The following is a 14,248-nucleotide window of genomic DNA, read 5'->3' as shown; positions in this document are numbered from 1 at the left end:
AGTTCAACTATTCCAGATGTTAACCCAGCCTTACTAAAGAAAATCTCAACATAAAAAAAGTATAAAATATTTGTCATGCCACAACATCTCTTTCCTACAATAATAAAACCGGACTCAGGTCATATGTTACCTGAGTTTTGATACTTTTGTACTAAAAAAATTTATAGCAGCCTCGTGAGCTTTAGCTCAAAAATACAAAACTTTCTTAAGTTTATTATATGGTTAACTGTAGATTAAAAAAGAAGATAAAGCAAGTAACACTGTAGAGAATTGAAATGCATGGTTTAACACTTTAATTTAACATAACTTGGTGTTACATACTACACTCACCACTCTGAAAGAACTTTCTTCTATTACTTCTTTTGAAAAAAAGAAGAACACAGTCATCAAAAGCAGACAACCATTGCTAAACTGCAATGTTGTCAACCGCTTTCATGCTCAGAAGAAAGCTCTAGATCTCATCATTGTGGATGGTGAGCTTGGACTCTTTCAGCCACATTTCTCCCTTCAAAGACTTTAGAAATGATCCCTGAAAGTATAGCCCTAACAATTAGGATTTTCAGATTTTTCCCACCTATACGGTTTAACCTTTTAACTGAAGCTGAGATAATTTTCAAAAGTTCCGAGTTTGAGTTGTGAAACAAAAAGGTTGTGTCAAATGTCAGTAAAAACAAAATAGTTTTTCAAAGTATGTTGAAGGTTTATATGGAAATCAATGAAATCCTTTAAACATGAGTATGATAGAGTACATGTTGTCATCAGTTGCGTCGAGATCTAGGCTGAGTTCAACTATTCCAGATGTTAACCCAGCCTTACTAAAGAAAATCTCAACATAAAAAAGTATAAAATATTTGTCATGCCACAACATCTCTTTCCTACAATCATAAAACCGGACTCAGGGCATATGTTACCTGAGTTTTGATACTTTTGTAATAAAAAAACTTTATAGCAGCCTTGTGAGCTTTGGCTCGAAAATACAAAACTTTCTTAAGTTTATTTTATGGTTAACTGTAGATTAAAAAAAGAAGATAGAGCAAGTAACACAGTAGAGAATTGAAACGCATGGTTTAACACTATAATTTAACATAACTTGGTGTTACATACTACACTCTCCACTCTGAAAGAACATCCTTCTATTACTTCTTTTGAAAAAAAGAAGAACACAGTCATCAAAAGCAGATAACCATTGCAAAACTGCAATATTGTCAACTGCTTTCATGCTCAGAAGAAAGCTCTAAATCTCATCATTGTGGATAGTGAGCTTGGACTCTTTCAGCCACATTTCTCCCTTCAAAGACTTTAGAAATGATCCCTGAAAGTACAGCCCTAACAATTAGGAGTTTCAGATTTTTCCCACCTATACGGTTTAATCTTTTAACTGAAGCTGAGATCATTTTCAAAAGTTCCGAGTTTGAGTTGTGAAACAAAAAGGTTGTGTCAAATGTCAGTAAAAACAAAATAGTTTTTCAAAGTATGTTGAAGGTTTATATGGAAATCCTTCAAACATGAGTATGATAGAGTACATGTTGTCATCAGTTGCGTCGAGATCTAGGCTGAGTTCAACTATTCCAGATGTTAACCCAGCCTTACTAAAGAAAATCTCAACATAAAAAAGTATAAAATATTTGTCATGCCACAACATCTCTTTCCTGTAATCATAAAACCGGACTCAGGTTATATGTTACCTGAGTTTTGATACTTTTGTACTAAAAAAAAACTTTATAGCAGCCTCGTGAGCTTTAGCTCAAAAATAAAAAACTTTCTTAAGTTTATTATATGGTTAACTGTAGATTAAAAAAGAAGATAAAGCAAGTAACACTGTAGAGATTTGAAATGCATGGTTTAACACTTTAATTTAACATAACTTGGTGTTACATACTACACTCACCACTCTGAAAGAACTTTCTTCTATTACTTCTTTTGAAAAAAAGAAGAACACAGTCATCAAAAGCAGACAACCATTGCAAAACTGCAATGTTGACAACCGTTTTCATACTCAGAAGAAAGCTCTAAATCTCATCATTGTGGATAGTGAGCTTGGACTCTTTCAGCCACATTTCTCCCTTCAGAGACTTTAGAAATGATATCTGAAAGTATAGCCCTAACAATTAGGGCTTTCAGATTTTTCCCACCTATACGGTTTAACCTTTTAACTGAAGCCGAGATCCTTTTCAAAAGTTCCGAGTTTGAGTTGTGAAACAAAAAGGTTGTGTCAAATGTCAGTAAAAGCAAAATAGTTTTTCAAAGTATGTTGAAGGTTTATATGGAAATCACTGAAATCCTTTAAACATGAGTATGATAGAGTACATGTTGTCATCAGTTGCGTCGAGATCTAGGCTGACTTCAACTATTCCAGATGTTAACCCAGCCTTACTAAAGAAAATCTCAACATAAAAAAAGTATAAAATATTTGTCATGCCACAACATCTCTTTCCTACAATCATAAAACCGGACTCAGGGCATATGTTACCTGAGTTTTGATACTTTTGTAATGAAAAAAACTTTATAGCAGCCTCGTGAGCTTTGGCTCAAAAATACAAAACTTTCTTAAGTTTATTATATGGTTAACTGTAGATTAAAAAAGAAGATAGAGCAAGTAACACTGTAGAGAATTGAAATGCATGGTTTAACACTTTAATTTAACATAACTTGGTGTTACATACTACACTCACCACTCTGAAAGAACTTTCTTCTATTACTTCTTTTGAAAAAAAGAAGAACACAGTCATCAAAAGCAGACAACCATTGCAAAACTGCAATGTTGTCAACCGCTTTCATGCTCAGAAGAAAGCTCTAAATCTCATCATTGTGGATAGTGAGCTTGGACTCTTTCAGCCACATTTCTCCCTTCAAAGACTTTAAAAATGATCCTTGAAAGTATAGCCCTAACAATTAGGATTTTCAGATTTTTCCCACCTATACGGTTTAACCTTTTAACTGAAGCTGAGATCATTTTCAAAAGTTCCGAGTTTGAGTTGTGAAACAAAAAGGTTGTGTCAAATGTCAGTAAAAACAAAATAGTTTTTCAAAGTATGTTGAAGGTTTATATGGAAATCCTTCAAACATGAGTATGATAGAGTACATGTTGTCATCAGTTGCATCGAGATCTAGGCTGAGTTCAACTATTCCAGATGTTAACCCAGCCTTACTAAAGAAAATCTCAACATAAAAAAAGAATAAAATATTTGTCATGCCACAACATCTCTTTCCTACAATCATAAAACCGGACTCAGGGCATATGTTACCTGAGTTTTGATACTTTTGTAATGAAAAAAACTTTATAGCAGCCTCGTGAGCTTTGGCTCAAAAATACAAAACTTTCTTAAGTTTATTATATGGTTAACTGTAGATTAAAAAACGAAGATAGAGCAAGTAACACAGTAGAGAATTGAAACGCATGGTTTAACACTTTAATTTAACATAACTTGGTGTTACATACTACGCTCACCACTCTGAAAGAACTTTCTTCTATTACTTCTTTTGAAAAAAAAAGAAGAACACAGTCATCAAAAGCAGACAACCATTGCAAAACTGCAATGTTGTCAACCGCTTTCATGCTCAGAAGAAAGCTCTAAATCTCATCATTGTGGATTGTGAGCTTGGACTCTTTCAGACACATTTCTCCCTTCAAAGACTTTAGAAATGATCCCTGAAAGTATAGCCCTAACAATTAGGATTTTCAGATTTTTCCCACCTATACGGTTTAACCTTTTAACTGAAGCTGAGATAATTTTCAAAAGTTCCGAGTTTGAGTTGTGAAACAAAAAGGTTGTGTCAAATGTCAGTAAAAACAAAATAGTTTTCCAAAGTATGTTGAAGGTTTATATGGAAATCAATGAAATCCTTTAAACATGAGTATGATAGAGTACATGTTGTCATCAGTTGCGTCGAGATCTAGGCTGAGTTCAACTATTCCAGATGTTAACCCAGCCTTACTAAAGAAAATCTCAACATAAAAAAGTATAAAATATTTGTCATGCCACAACATCTCTTTCCTACAATCATAAAAGCGGACTCAGGGCATATGTTACCTGAGTTTTGATACTTTTGTAATAAAAAAACTTTATAGCAGCCTTGTGAGCTTTGGCTCGAAAATACAAAACTTTCTTAAGTTTATTTTATGGTTAACTGTAGATTAAAAAAAGAAGATAGAGCAAGTAACACAGTAGAGAATTGAAACGCATGGTTTAACACTATAATTTAACATAACTTGGTGTTACATACTACACTCTCCACTCTGAAAGAACATCCTTCTATTACTTCTTTTGAAAAAAAGAAGAACACAGTCATCAAAAGCAGATAACCATTGCAAAACTGCAATATTGTCAACTGCTTTCATGCTCAGAAGAAAGCTCTAAATCTCATCATTGTGGATAGTGAGCTTGGACTCTTTCAGCCACATTTCTCCCTTCAAAGACTTTAGAAATGATCCCTGAAAGTACAGCCCTAACAATTAGGAGTTTCAGATTTTTCCCACCTATACGGTTTAATCTTTTAACTGAAGCTGAGATCATTTTCAAAAGTTCCGAGTTTGAGTTGTGAAACAAAAAGGTTGTGTCAAATGTCAGTAAAAACAAAATAGTTTTTCAAAGTATGTTGAAGGTTTATATGGAAATCCTTCAAACATGAGTATGATAGAGTACATGTTGTCATCAGTTGCGTCGAGATCTAGGCTGAGTTCAACTATTCCAGATGTTAACCCAGCCTTACTAAAGAAAATCTCAACATAAAAAAGTATAAAATATTTGTCATGCCACAACATCTCTTTCCTGTAATCATAAAACCGGACTCAGGTTATATGTTACCTGAGTTTTGATACTTTTGTACTAAAAAAAAACTTTATAGCAGCCTCGTGAGCTTTAGCTCAAAAATAAAAAACTTTCTTAAGTTTATTATATGGTTAACTGTAGATTAAAAAAGAAGATAAAGCAAGTAACACTGTAGAGATTTGAAATGCATGGTTTAACACTTTAATTTAACATAACTTGGTGTTACATACTACACTCACCACTCTGAAAGAACTTTCTTCTATTACTTCTTTTGAAAAAAAGAAGAACACAGTCATCAAAAGCAGACAACCATTGCAAAACTGCAATGTTGACAACCGTTTTCATACTCAGAAGAAAGCTCTAAATCTCATCATTGTGGATAGTGAGCTTGGACTCTTTCAGCCACATTTCTCCCTTCAGAGACTTTAGAAATGATATCTGAAAGTATAGCCCTAACAATTAGGGCTTTCAGATTTTTCCCACCTATACGGTTTAACCTTTTAACTGAAGCCGAGATCCTTTTCAAAAGTTCCGAGTTTGAGTTGTGAAACAAAAAGGTTGTGTCAAATGTCAGTAAAAGCAAAATAGTTTTTCAAAGTATGTTGAAGGTTTATATGGAAATCACTGAAATCCTTTAAACATGAGTATGATAGAGTACATGTTGTCATCAGTTGCGTCGAGATCTAGGCTGACTTCAACTATTCCAGATGTTAACCCAGCCTTACTAAAGAAAATCTCAACATAAAAAAAGTATAAAATATTTGTCATGCCACAACATCTCTTTCCTACAATCATAAAACCGGACTCAGGGCATATGTTACCTGAGTTTTGATACTTTTGTAATGAAAAAAACTTTATAGCAGCCTCGTGAGCTTTGGCTCAAAAATACAAAACTTTCTTAAGTTTATTATATGGTTAACTGTAGATTAAAAAAGAAGATAGAGCAAGTAACACTGTAGAGAATTGAAATGCATGGTTTAACACTTTAATTTAACATAACTTGGTGTTACATACTACACTCACCACTCTGAAAGAACTTTCTTCTATTACTTCTTTTGAAAAAAAGAAGAACACAGTCATCAAAAGCAGACAACCATTGCAAAACTGCAATGTTGTCAACCGCTTTCATGCTCAGAAGAAAGCTCTAAATCTCATCATTGTGGATAGTGAGCTTGGACTCTTTCAGCCACATTTCTCCCTTCAAAGACTTTAAAAATGATCCTTGAAAGTATAGCCCTAACAATTAGGATTTTCAGATTTTTCCCACCTATACGGTTTAACCTTTTAACTGAAGCTGAGATCATTTTCAAAAGTTCCGAGTTTGAGTTGTGAAACAAAAAGGTTGTGTCAAATGTCAGTAAAAACAAAATAGTTTTTCAAAGTATGTTGAAGGTTTATATGGAAATCCTTCAAACATGAGTATGATAGAGTACATGTTGTCATCAGTTGCATCGAGATCTAGGCTGAGTTCAACTATTCCAGATGTTAACCCAGCCTTACTAAAGAAAATCTCAACATAAAAAAAGAATAAAATATTTGTCATGCCACAACATCTCTTTCCTACAATCATAAAACCGGACTCAGGGCATATGTTACCTGAGTTTTGATACTTTTGTAATGAAAAAAACTTTATAGCAGCCTCGTGAGCTTTGGCTCAAAAATACAAAACTTTCTTAAGTTTATTATATGGTTAACTGTAGATTAAAAAACGAAGATAGAGCAAGTAACACAGTAGAGAATTGAAACGCATGGTTTAACACTTTAATTTAACATAACTTGGTGTTACATACTACGCTCACCACTCTGAAAGAACTTTCTTCTATTACTTCTTTTGAAAAAAAAAGAAGAACACAGTCATCAAAAGCAGACAACCATTGCAAAACTGCAATGTTGTCAACCGCTTTCATGCTCAGAAGAAAGCTCTAAATCTCATCATTGTGGATTGTGAGCTTGGACTCTTTCAGACACATTTCTCCCTTCAAAGACTTTAGAAATGATCCCTGAAAGTATAGCCCTAACAATTAGGATTTTCAGATTTTTCCCACCTATACGGTTTAACCTTTTAACTGAAGCTGAGATCATTTTCAAAAGTTCCGAGTTTGAGTTGTGAAACAAAAAGGTTGTGTCAAATGTCAGTAAAAACAAAATAGTTTTTCAAAGTATGTTGAAGGTTTATATGGAAATCAATGAAATCCTTTAAACATGAGTATGATAGAGTACATGTTGTCATCAGTTGCGTCGAGATCTAGGCTGAGTTCAACTATTCCAGATGTTAACCCAGCCTTACTAAAGAAAATCTCAACATAAAAAAGTCTAAAATATTTGTCATGCCACAACATCTCTTTCCTACAATCATAAAACCGGACTCAGGGCATATGTTACCTGAGTTTTGATACTTTTGTAATAAAAAAACTTTATAGCAGCCTTGTGAGCTTTGGCTCGAAAATACAAAACTTTCTTAAGTTTATTATATGGTTAACTGTAGATTAAAAAAAGAAGATAGAGCAAGTAACACAGTAGAGAATTGAAACGCATGGTTTAACACTATAATTTAACATAACTTGGTGTTACATACTACACTCTCCACTCTGAAAGAACATCCTTCTATTACTTCTTTTGAAAAAAAGAAGAACACAGTCATCAAAAGCAGATAACCATTGCAAAACTGCAATATTGTCAACTGCTTTCATGCTCAGAAGAAAGCTCTAAATCTCATCATTGTGGATAGTGAGCTTGGACTCTTTCAGCCACATTTCTCCCTTCAAAGACTTTAGAAATGATCCCTGAAAGTACAGCCCTAACAATTAGGAGTTTCAGATTTTTCCCACCTATACGGTTTAATCTTTTAACTGAAGCTGAGATCATTTTCAAAAGTTCCGAGTTTGAGTTGTGAAACAAAAAGGTTGTGTCAAATGTCAGTAAAAACAAAATAGTTTTTCAAAGTATGTTGAAGGTTTATATGGAAATCCTTCAAACATGAGTATGATAGAGTACATGTTGTCATCAGTTGCGTCGAGATCTAGGCTGAGTTCAACTATTCCAGATGTTAACCCAGCCTTACTAAAGAAAATCTCAACATAAAAAAGTATAAAATATTTGTCATGCCACAACATCTCTTTCCTGTAATCATAAAACCGGACTCAGATTATATGTTACCTGAGTTTTGATACTTTTGTACTAAAAAAAAACTTTATAGCAGCCTCGTAAGCTTTAGCTCAAAAATAAAAAACTTTCTTAAGTTTATTATATGGTTAACTGTAGATTAAAAAAGAAGATAAAGCAAGTAACACTGTAGAGATTTGAAATGCATGGTTTAACACTTTAATTTAACATAACTTGGTGTTACATACTACACTCACCACTCTGAAAGAACTTTCTTCTATTACTTCTTTTGAAAAAAAGAAGAACACAGTCATCAAAAGCAGACAACCATTGCAAAACTGCAATGTTGTCAACCGCTTTCATGCTCAGAAGAAAGCTTTAAATCTCATCATTGTGGATAGTGAGCTTGGACTCTTTCAGCCACATTTCTCCCTTCAAAGACTTTAGAAATGATCCCTGAAAGTATAGCCCTAACAATTAGGATTTTCAGATTTTTCCCACCTATACGGTTTAACCTTTTAAATGAAGCTGAGATCATTTTCAAAAGTTCCGAGTTTGAGTTGTGAAACAAAAAGGTTGTGTCAAATGTCAGTAAAAACAAAATAGTTTTTCAAAGTATGTTGAAGGTTTATATGGAAATCAATGAAATCCTTTAAACATGAGTATGATAGAGTACATGTTGTCATAAGTTACGTCGAGATCTAGGCTGAGTTCAACTATTCCAGATGTTAACCCAGCCTTACTAAAGAAAATCTCAACATAAAAAAAGTATAAAATATTTGTCATGCCACAACATCTCTTTCCTACAATCAAAAAACCGGACTCAGGACATATGTTACCTGAGTTTTGATACCTTTGTACTAAAAAAAACTTTATAGCAGCCTCCTGAGCTTTGGCTCAAAAATACAAAACTTTCTTAAGTTTATTATATGGTTAACTGTAGATTAAAAAAGAAGATAAAGCAAGTAACACTGTAGAGAATTGAAAAGCATGGTTTAACACTTTAATTTAACATAACTTGGTGTTACATACTACACTCACCACTCTGAAAGAACTTTCTTCTATTACTTCTTTTGAAAAAAAGAAGAACACAGTCATCAAAAGCAGCCAACCATTGTAAAACTGCAATGTTGTCAACCGCTTTCATGCTCAGAAGAAAGCTCTAAATCTCATCATTGTGGATAGTGAGCTTGGACTCTTTCAGCCACATTTCTCCCTTCAAAGACTTTAGAAATGATCCCTGAAAGTATAGCCCTAACAATTAGGATTTTCAGATTTTTCCCACCTATACGGTTTAACCTTTTAACTGAAGCTGAGATAATTTTCAAAAGTTCCGAGTTTGAGTTGTGAAACAAAAAGGTTGTGTCAAATGTCAGTAAAAACAAAATAGTTTTTCAAAGTATGTGAAGGTTTATATGGAAATCCTTTAAACATGAGTATGATAGAGTACATGTTGTCATCAGTTGCGTCGAGATCTAGGCTGAGTTCAATTATTCCAGATGTTAACCCAGCCTTACTAAAGAAAATCTCAACATAAAAAAAGTATAAAATATTTGTCATGCCACAACATCTCTTTCCTACAATCAAAAAACCGGACTCAGGGCATATGTTACCTGAGTTTTGATACTTTTGTAATAAAAAAAACTTTATAGCAGCCTCGTGAGCTTTGGCTCGAAAATACAAAACTTTCTTAAGTTTATTATATGGTTAACTGTAGATTAAAAAAAGAAGAGAGAGCAAGTAACACTATAGAGAATTGAAACGCATGGTTTAACACTATAATTTAACATAACTTGGTGTTACATACTACACTCACCACTCTGAAAGAACTTTCTTCTATTACTTCTTTTGAAAAAAAGAAGAACACAGTCATCAAAAGCAGACAACCATTGCAAAACTGCAATGTTGTCAACCGCTTTCATGCTCAGAAGAAAGCTCTAAATCTCATCATTGTGGATAGTGAGCTTGGACTCTTTCAGCCACATTTCTCCCTTCAAAGACTTTAGAAATGATCCCTGAAAGTATAGCCCTAACAATTAAGATTTTCAGATTTTTCCCACCTATACGGTTTAACCTTTTAACTGAAGCTGAGATCATTTTCAAAAGTTCCGAGTTTGAGTTGTGAAACAAAAAGGTTGTGTCAAATGTCAGTAAAAACAAAATAGTTTTTCAAAGTATGTTTAAGGTTTATATGGAAATCCTTTAAACATGAGTATGATAGAGTACATGTTGTCATCAGTTGCGTCGAGATCTAGGCTGAGTTCAACTATTCCAGATGTTAACCCAGCCTTACTAAAGAAAATCTCAACATAAAAAAAGTATAAAATATTTGTCATGCCACAACATCTCTTTCCTACAATCAAAAAATTGGACTCAGGGCATATGTTACCTGAGTTTTGATACTTTTGTAATAAAAAAAACTTTATAGCAGCCTCGTGAGCTTTGGCTCGAAAATACAAAACTTTCTTAAGTTTATTATATGGTTAACTGTAGATTAAAAAAGAAGATAAAGCAAGTAACACTGTAGAGAATTGAAATGCATGGTTTAACAGTTTAATTTAACATAACTTGGTGTTACATACTACACTCACCACTCTGAAAGAACTTTCTTCTATTACTTCTTTTGAAAAAAAGAAGAACACAGTCATCAAAAGCAGACAACCATTGCAAAACTGCAATGTTGTCAACCGCTTTCATGCTCAGAAGAAAGCTCTAAATCTCATCATTGTGGATAGTGAGCTTGGACTCTTTCAGCCACATTTCTCCCTTCAAAGACTTTAGAAATGATCTCTGAAAGTATAGCCCTAACAATTAGGGATTTCAGATTTTTCCCACCTATACTGTTTAACCTTTTAACTGAAGCCGAGATCCTTTTCAAAAGTTCCGAGTTTGAGTTGTGAAACAAAAAGGTTGTGTCAAATGTCAGTAAAAACAAAATAGTTTTTCAAAGTATGTTGAAGGTTTATATGGAAATCAATGAAATCCTTTAAACATGAGTATGATAGAGTACATGTTGTCATCAGTTGCGTCGAGATCTAGGCTGAGTTCAACTATTCCAGATGTTAACCCAGCCTTACTAAAGAAAATCTCAACATAAAAAAAGTATAAAATATTTGCCATGCCACAACATCTCTTTCCTACAATCAAAAAACCGGACTCAGGGCATATGTTACCTGAGTTTTGATACCTTTGTACTAAAAACAACTTTATAGCAGCCTCCTGAGCTTTGGCTCAAAAATACAAAACTTTCTTAAGTTTATTATATGGTTAACTGTAGATTAAAAAAAGAAGATAGAGCAAGTAACACAGTAGAAAATTGAAACACATGGTTTAACACTTTAATTTAACATAACTTGGTGTTACATACTACACTCACCACTCTGAAAGAACTTTCTTCTATTATTTCTTTTGAAAAAAAGAAGAACACAGTCATCAAAAGCATACAACCATTGCAAAACTGCAATGTTGTCAACCGCTTTCATGCTCAGAAGAAAGCTCTAAATCTCATCATTGTGGATAGTGAGCTTGGACTCTTTCAGCCACATTTCTCCCTTCAAAGACTTTAGAAATGATCCCTGAAAGTATAGCCCTAACAATTAGGATTTTCAGATTTTTCACACCTATACGGTTTAACCTTTTAACTGAAGCTGAGATCATTTTCAAAAGTTCCGAGTTTGAGTTGTGAAACAAAAAGGTTGTGTCAAATGTCAGTAAAAACAAAATAGTTTTTCAAAGTATGTTGAAGGTTTATATGGAAATCCTTCAAACATGAGTATGATAGAGTACATGTTGTCATCAGTTGCGTCGAGATCTAGGCTGAGTTCAACTATTCCAGATGTTAACCCAGCCTTACTAAAGAAAATCTCAACATAAAAAAAGTATAAAATATTTGTCATGCCACAACATCTCTTTCCTACAATCAAAAAACCGGACTCAGGGCATATGTTACCTGAGTTTTGATACCTTTGTACTAAAAAAAACTTTATAGCAGCCTCCTGAGCTTTGGCTCAAAAATACAAAACTTTCTTAAGTTTATTATATGGTTAACTGTAGATTAAAAAAAGAAGATAGAGCAAGTAACACAGTAGAGAATTGAAACACATGGTTTAACACTTTAATTTAACATAACTTGGTGTTACATACTACACTCACCACTCTGAAAGAACTTTCTTCTATTATTTCTTTTGAAAAAAAGAAGAACACAGTCATCAAAAGCAGACAACCATTGCTAAACTGCAATGTTGTCAACCGCTTTCATGCTCAGAAGAAAGCTCTAGATCTCATCATTGTGGATGGTGAGCTTGGACTCTTTCAGCCACATTTCTCCCTTCAAAGACTTTAGAAATGATCCCTGAAAGTATAGCCCTAACAATTAGGATTTTCAGATTTTTCCCACCTATACGGTTTAACCTTTTAACTGAAGCTGAGATAATTTTCAAAAGTTCCGAGTTTGAGTTGTGAAACAAAAAGGTTGTGTCAAATGTCAGTAAAAACAAAATAGTTTTTCAAAGTATGTTGAAGGTTTATATGGAAATCAATGAAATCCTTTAAACATGAGTATGATAGAGTACATGTTGTCATCAGTTGCGTCGAGATCTAGGCTGAGTTCAACTATTCCAGATGTTAACCCAGCCTTACTAAAGAAAATCTCAACATAAAAAAGTATAAAATATTTGTCATGCCACAACATCTCTTTCCTACAATCATAAAACCGGACTCAGGGCATATGTTACCTGAGTTTTGATACTTTTGTAATAAAAAAACTTTATAGCAGCCTTGTGAGCTTTGGCTCGAAAATACAAAACTTTCTTAAGTTTATTTTATGGTTAACTGTAGATTAAAAAAAGAAGATAGAGCAAGTAACACAGTAGAGAATTGAAACGCATGGTTTAACACTATAATTTAACATAACTTGGTGTTACATACTACACTCTCCACTCTGAAAGAACATCCTTCTATTACTTCTTTTGAAAAAAAGAAGAACACAGTCATCAAAAGCAGATAACCATTGCAAAACTGCAATATTGTCAACTGCTTTCATGCTCAGAAGAAAGCTCTAAATCTCATCATTGTGGATAGTGAGCTTGGACTCTTTCAGCCACATTTCTCCCTTCAAAGACTTTAGAAATGATCCCTGAAAGTACAGCCCTAACAATTAGGAGTTTCAGATTTTTCCCACCTATACGGTTTAATCTTTTAACTGAAGCTGAGATCATTTTCAAAAGTTCCGAGTTTGAGTTGTGAAACAAAAAGGTTGTGTCAAATGTCAGTAAAAACAAAATAGTTTTTCAAAGTATGTTGAAGGTTTATATGGAAATCCTTCAAACATGAGTATGATAGAGTACATGTTGTCATCAGTTGCGTCGAGATCTAGGCTGACCAACTATTCCAGATGTTAACCCAGCCTTACTAAAGAAAATCTCAACATAAAAAAAGTCTAAAATATTTGTCATGCCACAACATCTCTTTCCTACAATCATAAAACCGGACTCAGGGCATATGTTACCTGAGTTTTGATACTTTTGTAATAAAAAAACTTTATAGCAGCCTTGTGAGCTTTGGCTCGAAAATACAAAACTTTCTTAAGTTTATTATATGGTTAACTGTAGATTAAAAAAAGAAGATAGAGCAAGTAACACAGTAGAGAATTGAAACGCATGGTTTAACACTATAATTTAACATAACTTGGTGTTACATACTACACTCTCCACTCTGAAAGAACATCCTTCTATTACTTCTTTTGAAAAAAAGAAGAACACAGTCATCAAAAGCAGATAACCATTGCAAAACTGCAATATTGTCAACTGCTTTCATGCTCAGAAGAAAGCTCTAAATCTCATCATTGTGGATAGTGAGCTTGGACTCTTTCAGCCACATTTCTCCCTTCAAAGACTTTAGAAATGATCCCTGAAAGTACAGCCCTAACAATTAGGAGTTTCAGATTTTTCCCACCTATACGGTTTAATCTTTTAACTGAAGCTGAGATCATTTTCAAAAGTTCCGAGTTTGAGTTGTGAAACAAAAAGGTTGTGTCAAATGTCAGTAAAAACAAAATAGTTTTTCAAAGTATGTTGAAGGTTTATATGGAAATCCTTCAAACATGAGTATGATAGAGTACATGTTGTCATCAGTTGCGTCGAGATCTAGGCTGAGTTCAACTATTCCAGATGTTAACCCAGCCTTACTAAAGAAAATCTCAACATAAAAAAGTATAAAATATTTGTCATGCCACAACATCTCTTTCCTGTAATCATAAAACCGGACTCAGGTTATATGTTACCTGAGTTTTGATACTTTTGTACTAAAAAAAAACTTTATAGCAGCCTCGTAAGCTTTAGCTCAAAAATAAAAAACTTTCTTAAGTTTATTATATGGTT

The 14,248-nt window shown here is 33.5% G+C and overlaps 18 non-coding genes across 18 annotated transcripts; all 18 read right to left on the bottom strand.

Moving 5' to 3' along the window:
* Window positions 1-328: 328 nt before the first annotated feature.
* Window positions 329-545, bottom strand: LOC130360130 (small nucleolar RNA U3). The gene has a single exon (XR_008890608.1). It is a non-coding gene; the product is annotated as a small nucleolar RNA U3 (small nucleolar RNA).
* A 566-nt stretch (window positions 546-1,111) lies between these two features.
* On the bottom strand, window positions 1,112-1,328 carry LOC130359070 (small nucleolar RNA U3). The gene has a single exon (XR_008889844.1). It is a non-coding gene; the product is annotated as a small nucleolar RNA U3 (small nucleolar RNA).
* Window positions 1,329-1,886: 558 nt separating this feature from the next.
* On the bottom strand, window positions 1,887-2,103 carry LOC130359225 (small nucleolar RNA U3). The gene has a single exon (XR_008889982.1). It is a non-coding gene; the product is annotated as a small nucleolar RNA U3 (small nucleolar RNA).
* Window positions 2,104-2,670: 567 nt separating this feature from the next.
* LOC130358948 (small nucleolar RNA U3) lies at window positions 2,671-2,887 on the bottom strand. The gene has a single exon (XR_008889736.1). It is a non-coding gene; the product is annotated as a small nucleolar RNA U3 (small nucleolar RNA).
* A 559-nt stretch (window positions 2,888-3,446) lies between these two features.
* On the bottom strand, window positions 3,447-3,665 carry LOC130360124 (small nucleolar RNA U3). The gene has a single exon (XR_008890603.1). It is a non-coding gene; the product is annotated as a small nucleolar RNA U3 (small nucleolar RNA).
* Window positions 3,666-4,231: 566 nt separating this feature from the next.
* On the bottom strand, window positions 4,232-4,448 carry LOC130359069 (small nucleolar RNA U3). Its single transcript, XR_008889843.1, has one exon. It is a non-coding gene; the product is annotated as a small nucleolar RNA U3 (small nucleolar RNA).
* A 558-nt stretch (window positions 4,449-5,006) lies between these two features.
* On the bottom strand, window positions 5,007-5,223 carry LOC130359224 (small nucleolar RNA U3). Its single transcript, XR_008889981.1, has one exon. It is a non-coding gene; the product is annotated as a small nucleolar RNA U3 (small nucleolar RNA).
* A 567-nt stretch (window positions 5,224-5,790) lies between these two features.
* On the bottom strand, window positions 5,791-6,007 carry LOC130358947 (small nucleolar RNA U3). Its single transcript, XR_008889735.1, has one exon. It is a non-coding gene; the product is annotated as a small nucleolar RNA U3 (small nucleolar RNA).
* A 559-nt stretch (window positions 6,008-6,566) lies between these two features.
* Window positions 6,567-6,785, bottom strand: LOC130360123 (small nucleolar RNA U3). Its single transcript, XR_008890602.1, has one exon. It is a non-coding gene; the product is annotated as a small nucleolar RNA U3 (small nucleolar RNA).
* A 566-nt stretch (window positions 6,786-7,351) lies between these two features.
* Window positions 7,352-7,568, bottom strand: LOC130359068 (small nucleolar RNA U3). The gene has a single exon (XR_008889842.1). It is a non-coding gene; the product is annotated as a small nucleolar RNA U3 (small nucleolar RNA).
* Window positions 7,569-8,126: 558 nt separating this feature from the next.
* On the bottom strand, window positions 8,127-8,343 carry LOC130358974 (small nucleolar RNA U3). The gene has a single exon (XR_008889758.1). It is a non-coding gene; the product is annotated as a small nucleolar RNA U3 (small nucleolar RNA).
* Window positions 8,344-8,910: 567 nt separating this feature from the next.
* LOC130359034 (small nucleolar RNA U3) lies at window positions 8,911-9,127 on the bottom strand. The gene has a single exon (XR_008889812.1). It is a non-coding gene; the product is annotated as a small nucleolar RNA U3 (small nucleolar RNA).
* Window positions 9,128-9,685: 558 nt separating this feature from the next.
* Window positions 9,686-9,902, bottom strand: LOC130360084 (small nucleolar RNA U3). Its single transcript, XR_008890565.1, has one exon. It is a non-coding gene; the product is annotated as a small nucleolar RNA U3 (small nucleolar RNA).
* A 558-nt stretch (window positions 9,903-10,460) lies between these two features.
* On the bottom strand, window positions 10,461-10,677 carry LOC130360163 (small nucleolar RNA U3). The gene has a single exon (XR_008890636.1). It is a non-coding gene; the product is annotated as a small nucleolar RNA U3 (small nucleolar RNA).
* A 568-nt stretch (window positions 10,678-11,245) lies between these two features.
* On the bottom strand, window positions 11,246-11,462 carry LOC130358930 (small nucleolar RNA U3). The gene has a single exon (XR_008889719.1). It is a non-coding gene; the product is annotated as a small nucleolar RNA U3 (small nucleolar RNA).
* Window positions 11,463-12,021: 559 nt separating this feature from the next.
* Window positions 12,022-12,238, bottom strand: LOC130358944 (small nucleolar RNA U3). Its single transcript, XR_008889732.1, has one exon. It is a non-coding gene; the product is annotated as a small nucleolar RNA U3 (small nucleolar RNA).
* A 566-nt stretch (window positions 12,239-12,804) lies between these two features.
* On the bottom strand, window positions 12,805-13,021 carry LOC130359067 (small nucleolar RNA U3). The gene has a single exon (XR_008889841.1). It is a non-coding gene; the product is annotated as a small nucleolar RNA U3 (small nucleolar RNA).
* Window positions 13,022-13,577: 556 nt separating this feature from the next.
* LOC130359065 (small nucleolar RNA U3) lies at window positions 13,578-13,794 on the bottom strand. The gene has a single exon (XR_008889840.1). It is a non-coding gene; the product is annotated as a small nucleolar RNA U3 (small nucleolar RNA).
* Window positions 13,795-14,248: the final 454 nt, after the last annotated feature.

Source organism: Hyla sarda, chromosome 2, assembly GCF_029499605.1.
Source record: "Hyla sarda isolate aHylSar1 chromosome 2, aHylSar1.hap1, whole genome shotgun sequence".
Lineage (NCBI taxonomy): Eukaryota > Metazoa > Chordata > Amphibia > Anura > Hylidae > Hyla > Hyla sarda.
The sequence above is the reverse complement of the archived record's forward strand: the minus strand, read 5'-3'. Positions and strand labels throughout refer to the sequence as shown.